This window comes from Euprymna scolopes, chromosome 29 (assembly GCF_053919585.1).
Source record: "Euprymna scolopes isolate OS-2025 chromosome 29, ASM5391958v1, whole genome shotgun sequence".
Classification (NCBI taxonomy): Eukaryota; Metazoa; Mollusca; class Cephalopoda; order Sepiida; family Sepiolidae; genus Euprymna; species Euprymna scolopes.
The window spans coordinates 26,325,743-26,333,407 of NC_136510.1; the positions used below are offsets into that span (position 1 = coordinate 26,325,743).

Sequence of the window (7,665 nt, forward strand, 5' to 3'; positions counted from 1 at the left end):
AAAAATAAATATTTCAAACCGCAGTTAGTGATTAGGCAACACTTGATTTACAATAAACTAATCAAGAAATTGGATTTAGAAACGGATACTAAATGTTAACTAATACTAAACAAAAATAGAGACAATACATGTCAGTTTCTTATTTAATAAATTGTTAGGTGAAAGTACAGAATAGTTTAAATAATACCCTCCCCTTCCCATATTAAGAATGGTTTTCTAAATAATGACGTTATTATTTCACCACAGTTCGTATTCCGTGTGTCATTCTCCCCTTCCTCTGTCTTAAAATATGTATGAAATAAAGTAAATATGAGATCGTAAAAAAGAGATATAGGTTTGTTTTCATATTTACAAATTTCAAACCGCGAGTAAAATTTACGTATGATTTTTTTTAAATACAAAGACATAAAAAATGAGTTGGTGTTATTAGTTAGAATTAAAAAAAACAAAAAAAAAACAAAAAAAACGAGCGTTCCAGCCGGATAAAACAAGGCCGATAGCCATTAGTCGCGTGCTCTCGTATAATGAATGAATGCGTGAATGTAGGATTGACATGAAATTCTTAAAGATAAACTAAAATGACCGAAAAATGGGCTGAAATGACTTAAATAAATAAAAAGTAAATGACTTAGAATGACTTTAATGAATTTAAGGATGAATTGAATGATCTTAAGAATGACTTGAATGCTTAAAAAATAGCTGGAATCCTTCAAAAACAACTTGAATAATCTGGAGAATGACTTGAATGGCTTTGAGACTGACTGGTTGTAAAGTGGGTGATCATTTTACATTAAATTAATACAGAAAAGTGATCCCCCACTTTATATCACAAAGTTACAAACTTAAGTACAGCATGTAGTAAGAACAGATACAACACTTTGATCTTGGCCAAAAGGCCAAGAAAAGGGTATTTATTTGTTCCCCACCGAGCAAATTAGGCACAAGGTTGATTTTTAATGTAAGGAGTGAAGAGGAAATGGGGACCAACTCCCCGGGGAGTAGGGGAGCTGGATAGTGACAATTGGTATGAAGGGTTGCCCCTACATTGACCAAGGTCTTATATGTGGAGTCGCCCCCACATATGGTCTTTGCTTGCAGTATCTGCCGGAATAGATACTACACTTTGATCTTGTTTATATATTTTATTGCTTTTAAAAATTTTGAAAATACAATTAAGTAAAAAACAAAAGATTCTTAAACAACAAAATTAGTCACAAGGCCCTACAAGAGATTGGGGAGGGGAAGGGTTCAGGGTCTTTGTGACTAAAGTGATTAAAAGTAATAAATGTAGACTTTGGAGTCTTACTCTTGACTGGCAACATTTACCAAAATACCTCATTCACTCTATGGATGCCTTGACCAAAAGGCAAAGAAAAGCTTAAAAAGCTAAGAACAGCATCTATTAACTTTGATCTTAACCAAAAAGGCCAAGCATAAAAGTGTTACGGACAGACCGACCGACCGACCGACCGATGGACCGACAGAGTGACTTATAGAGTCGCTTGCACGCGACTAAAAATTGAAGGAATGAACCGAATGTGCGCATTCGCATTGAACACAAAAATGTCAGCTAATGCTTAATTAACATTTTACATGCAAATTGCCGATGTCTGTATGCGATATACATGCATGTAAGCAAAGATATCATTTGCTATAAACCACCCTTGGTGCATGAATATTATTTCCTGAGAATTTCAGTGCTATGTGACCAGTAGTTTAAGAGTTTACCTGTTAGATATTTACACACATACGTCTACTGTTTTATTTATATAGAATTATTTTTTTATATCAATATCATTAGTACGTGATATAGAATTCGCTTGATGAGTCAGATAAATTTGAATTTGTTTTTTCAATTTTCTTATCATTTTATTTACGTTGGGAATGGCGCATCCTACCAGATGCCAGATATTCACCTGCTATCTCATACATTCCAACCGAGAGATCTTTGTAAGATTCTTATCGCCTATTTAAGCGCAATTGTTTGATTTTTCTCATGCACTTGATCAACAGGGTATATTTGCCAGATAGTTTTTAGTGTAGCGAGGTCCGTGTGGAGTGAAGACTGTGTTATGAGGGGAGCAGATTACATTCTGATAAATGGTGCAACCAAGAAGCATGGGGCACAAACGACTGAAAAACTCTCATTAATACGCTTTAGACTAAGGATCGGCAACATTTTGGAGAATGAGCGTAAAAAAAAAACTACGCTGATTATTGAAGGAGGGCCAAACAGTTTTGGTTACATTGTAATTGAGGACAACAATGTTATCAAATATGTAAATTAATTTTCTGCGCGTTTGAAAAAAAAAAGTATTAAACATAATATGTAAACGTTCTTCAGGTAAATGTGAATAAGAATTTGAATTTTGACAAAAATATATTCAGTCTCTTAACGGTCACTGTGGTTTGGTTCCTTTGTATTTATATCGTACCCTGAGTAAGGCATCGGGCCAAACAAAATTCACTCGAAGGCCGGATTTGGCCCGCGGGCCGGAGGTTGCCGACCCCTACGTTAGATCAACGAAGCCAAACGCGGGTTTGTTTAACATGTTAAAACACGACAACGCAACCTCCATCGTTTGCTGCCCATCCAATAAATCGATTTACCGTTCGATTAAATCGGTAGTCGATTGAGCGGAAGGTTTGATCTCTCCACAGACCAGTCAACTAGTGGAGAGGTGTGGGAGTAGGAGGTTGAGGTCATTCAAGTACAAAATCTAATTACGGGCTTCTCTTTATATTCTCACCGTTTCAGTCGTGCAAAGAACCGTTAACCGATTCCTTCATCCATTAGCTACCGTCTTTATACTAGTTATATATATCAAATATACAAGGCGTTTGGAAAATCGATGGTTTAACTTCGGGGCTATTTCCATATGTGTATTCAGGTCTGTAAACGCTTGTTTTGCCGATGCACAAGCCATGAAACAAATACGGATCAACTTTCTTTGTTGTAAACTTTGACGTGCACACTGTATGTGACAGTATTCTGTTATTTCTATGCATGCAATAGGAGGGAATTTGAATTGCCTACTAAACACCATACTTGAGTATCTTCGATCTATTTGTATGAGAGTTTGTTAGGACAACCTGAAGTTTCTACGACTGACCTTAACAATGAATGAAAGACTTGCATCAAGCATTGTCAAGGTCGCTGCAAAAAAAAAAAAAAAAAAAAGATTGGATCATTCTATCGCTCTAAAAGTTAGCTTACTCCCAACACAATCCCCTACTGTTATAATCGATAAATACTAGTGGTAGGACGATTCCAGCATTTTTCTCGATTCCGATACAATTACCGATTCCGATACAATTACCGATTCCGTACTAAATTCCCGATTCCGATACAATTACAGATTCCGATTCTTTATAAATCTATAAATATTAAACTATAGAGTTGCTATTTTCCACGATTTCTGTACAAAAAAAACAAAAAAAAAAAAAACTAAAAAAACAAATAAAAAAACACACACACATGTGGTTTGGTTCCTTTGTATTTATATCGTCCTGAGTAAGGCATCGGGCCAAACAAAATTCACTCGAAGGCCGGATTTGGCCTGCGGGCCGGAGGTTGCCGACCCTTACGTTAGATCAACGAAGCCAAATGCGGGTTTGTTTAACATGTTAAAACACGACAACGCAACCTCCATATGCAGATATTTTCCTAAACGTAAAAATTACACTCGTGGAGGATGATCTATAGATTTTTAGCTTTACTGGTATTTTAAAATCAATAAATATTTATTATTTTATCATTATTACCAGCAATGGAAGATTTTGTTGTAAACAAAATCAAATAAAAAAAGACAATTAAAAGAATCGTTTTGGCATCGGAAAATAGGCATCAATTTTTTCGATTCCGATACCGATTCCGATTAATCGTCCCAACACTTACCCAAGAAGAATCTGCTCAGATTGCTTTTTGCTGCCTTGATAAGGTTTAAAACCGTCTTCGAAATCTAGTGGACAGTGACCCCTTTTCTTTTTCTTACAAACTTTTTCTCACAGAAGAGACGTTTCAACAATTTTTCCTACTCTTTATCTGTGCCTAAAACTATACGCAAATTCCACAACCAAAGTTTCTTTCCTAGAACTGTCGACCTGTGGAACTTCATACTGCGGGGCTGCTTTCTAGCTCAGTACAATATGGTCGTTTTCAAGTCTAATGTAAATAAATACTTGTGGAGTAGTCTTCTTACATAATCAAATTCGACCCAATTTCCACCATTACCCGTCATTACGATATTATCTAATCGACATTCTGGCACTTAGTAAATCTTTTGCTCGAGTGGCCTTCGGACCTTAATAAAAGGTGATCCCTTTGTAAGAAAAGATAAACCCTGGCAAAATATTAACCTGTCATGACTACATACTGACTCATACGAGGAATGATGTGCCTTCTCGTAGGTTTTGTATCGAAATACATCCGATAAGTATCGAAAATCGATAATCAAAAAATCCGATTAAAAAAGGAAGTTCGATTTTGACCAAAGATAACACTTTTACACAACTTAATACCACAAGTGCCTTGAGAAGTTTTATCATCGCAGAAGCAGAAGGGCTCGAAGTATAAAAAAAACAGTGGGTTCTTTGATAAGACGGGGACGCGTTCGAAAAGAATGTTTCTTTATAGAGCATAACTGAACCATGATACTTGCTTTTTATACATTTAACTGTAATTAAAGTAATTATGTAAAAATAATACCACAAAATCAACTGTAGGATCTTTTATAAGATGGAGGCGCTTTCAAAATGAATGTTTCAGTCTATAGTACAATTGAACCATGGTACTCGACTTTTGCATTTTAAACTTTAAGTGAAACCATTATCTACGCCTCCTCTTCGTCCCCCCCTCCTCCGCCTTCACCGCCTTCTCCCCTACTGTGAAATATTGTACGGGAAGACTCACAATGTGCAACTCTTGTTTTCGAATGACTTCTCCGCCTGTGAGTAACTTTGATCGGCTAGGGTTGTCGATTCCCATCTTTTAACTTGGGCGAAATAAATTGTTCATGCATATTTTGGAACGCTATATATATATATATATATATATATATATATATATATATATATATATAAATGTATATGTGTGTGTGTGTGTGTATGATGGTCGTTCCAAAAACATGCATGAACTGCGTATCTATCTATCTATCTATCTATCTATCTATCTATCTCTCTCTCTCTCTCTCTCTCTCTCTCTCTATATATATATATATATATATATATATATACGATATATATATAGATAGATATATACGATATATATATACATATATGTATGTATATATATATACATATATATATGTATATATATGTATATATGTGTGTGTGTGTGTGTGTGTATGATGGTCGTTCCAAAAACATGCATGAACCGAGTATCTATCTATCTATCTATATATATATATATATATATATATATATATATTAGTATATTTAGGCAGCAGTTTTTCTTTTATGCACGTTTCATTAAATATCACAGATAACTCTTGTTTTTCTTGCAATCCTCCTTTTCTCGTTGTCGGACCATTTTCCGAGCGTTTTTTCCGAGTGAAAAAAGAAATTTCCCATAATCGCGAACGTTTTCGACCTCCATTGGTCATCCTCAGGCGAGCAGTAAAAAAATAAAAAATGAAATTGAAAAATGAAAGTAGCGAGATGAAATGAAAAGACGATTAAAAGATGATTAAAAGACGATTAAAATCACTTAAAATCATTAAAATACTCAAAAGCACTTGAGCGTGCCCTCCGTTTCGTTTTGGTTAATCGTTAGTCTATTAATGTGGATTAACAATGCCTCAAAGATCGGGAGGCGCACCTCGCAATATGAGACAGTTAAAATGGCTGTGTTATTTATTAATATGTCTCTAAACTAATTTTTAGGGGGTTGGTGTGCTATGAGGTGCTGATAGATTGAACTATTCGGGGAAGACAGGTGACATGTTAAACGACGGGATAAGCTGGTTCGAGTCATGCCAATGTACGAATTATTTTTGGAGACGCATTCTCCTATGGGACATTTAAAGATGTAAACTGCATTTCTAGTTTTCAGCATACTGCCATATATATATATATATATATATATATATATATATATATATATATTCTTCAGAATAAAATTATCTTACAATCAACTGGTATGGAAACCTATGATTATAAGTTTTACAAGATATTACTGGTAGTAATATTCTATAAGTATTATCCCATCTAAATAAAAATTGCTCGATATACAAGATAGAGCAAATAAATCAAATTTTAGTCATTCAATGAATTTAAAAATTTATGACGTGAAATGTTTGAATTTTAAATCAAAAGTTTTTATTATTCTATGTAAGACAAAGAATACATTTAAAATATTATAACTCCTTATCCTATAGGATTTTGATGCCTACCATCTCTCCAGAGGAGAAAATATTAGCAAATAGAGATGGCAGGCATCGAAATCCTATAGGATAAGGAGTTATAATATTTCAAATGTATTCTTTGTTTTACATAGAATAATAAAAATCTTTTGATTTGAAATTCAAACATTTCACGTCATAAATTTTTAAATTCATTGAATGACTAAAATTTATATATATATATATATATATATATATATATATATATATATATATATATATATATATATATATTACAATAGAAATTTATTGTTTGAATAAAGAATACAGTTTTGGATTTTCGATGTCGGCTCATGTCTTCAAAGGAAAAGTCATTCACAAATATTAGATCTCATTCGAAATTATTTAAATTAGTTAAAGAAAAAAAAAGCTGACTTATATATATATATATATATATATATATATATATATATATATATATATATATATATATATATATATATATATATACTAGCAGGGAGACCCGATTTTGCCCGGGATTACATGATAATCAACGAGTTCTTTACACTCCCATATTGTTATTATCATCGAAATCGGTGATATCGCCCATTTTTCATTCAAATCGATTGTTTCCCTACTCTAATTGGGAGCCCATCGCGGGGGCACCGAGAGAATGCTTTATTTCGAACACGCCCCTGATATATCAAAGAACCTACTGTTAATTTAATATGTCATAGCCTTCGACTTGTGTGGTAATAAAACTTCTCAAATGCACTTGTAATGTTAAGGCTGTGTAAGGTGTTAACTTCGGTCCAAATAAACAGTTCCTCCTTTCATCGGATTATTTCGATTATCGATTATCGATACTTATCGAAGACAATCCGATAAAAAGTCTATCTAAAAACACTGACAGGCACATTTAGGGTGAAATTTCATAAAAATCGATCCAGCTGTTGTTGAGTCCATGGGAATAAACTCACAGACACACAAAGTTCATTTCAAACAATAGTATATATATATATATATATATATATATATATATATATATATATATATATATATATATATATGTGTGTATATATACTAGCAAAAGTACCTGTCGTTGACTGGGTTCAAAAACAGCCTACAGAAAATGGACGTTGCCCGGGTGTTTAGAAGTGTGTGTGCTCGGGCGGGGATGGGGGGGGGTAATCAAAGCATAAGAATAAGCGAAGTAAATATTTTTATATATTAAAATGTTAAAACTTAAAAAAAAAATCGAAAAAAAAACACTCCAAAAAACTAACATAAGGCAAACGAACGATGTTAAATGTAAAAATGGGGG

General features: G+C 33.6%; 1 pseudogene; it reads right to left on the minus strand.

The window, feature by feature from the left end:
- Positions 1–771: 771 nt before the first annotated feature.
- On the minus strand, positions 772–909 carry LOC145252992 (U2 spliceosomal RNA; annotated as a pseudogene).
- Positions 910–7,665: the final 6,756 nt, after the last annotated feature.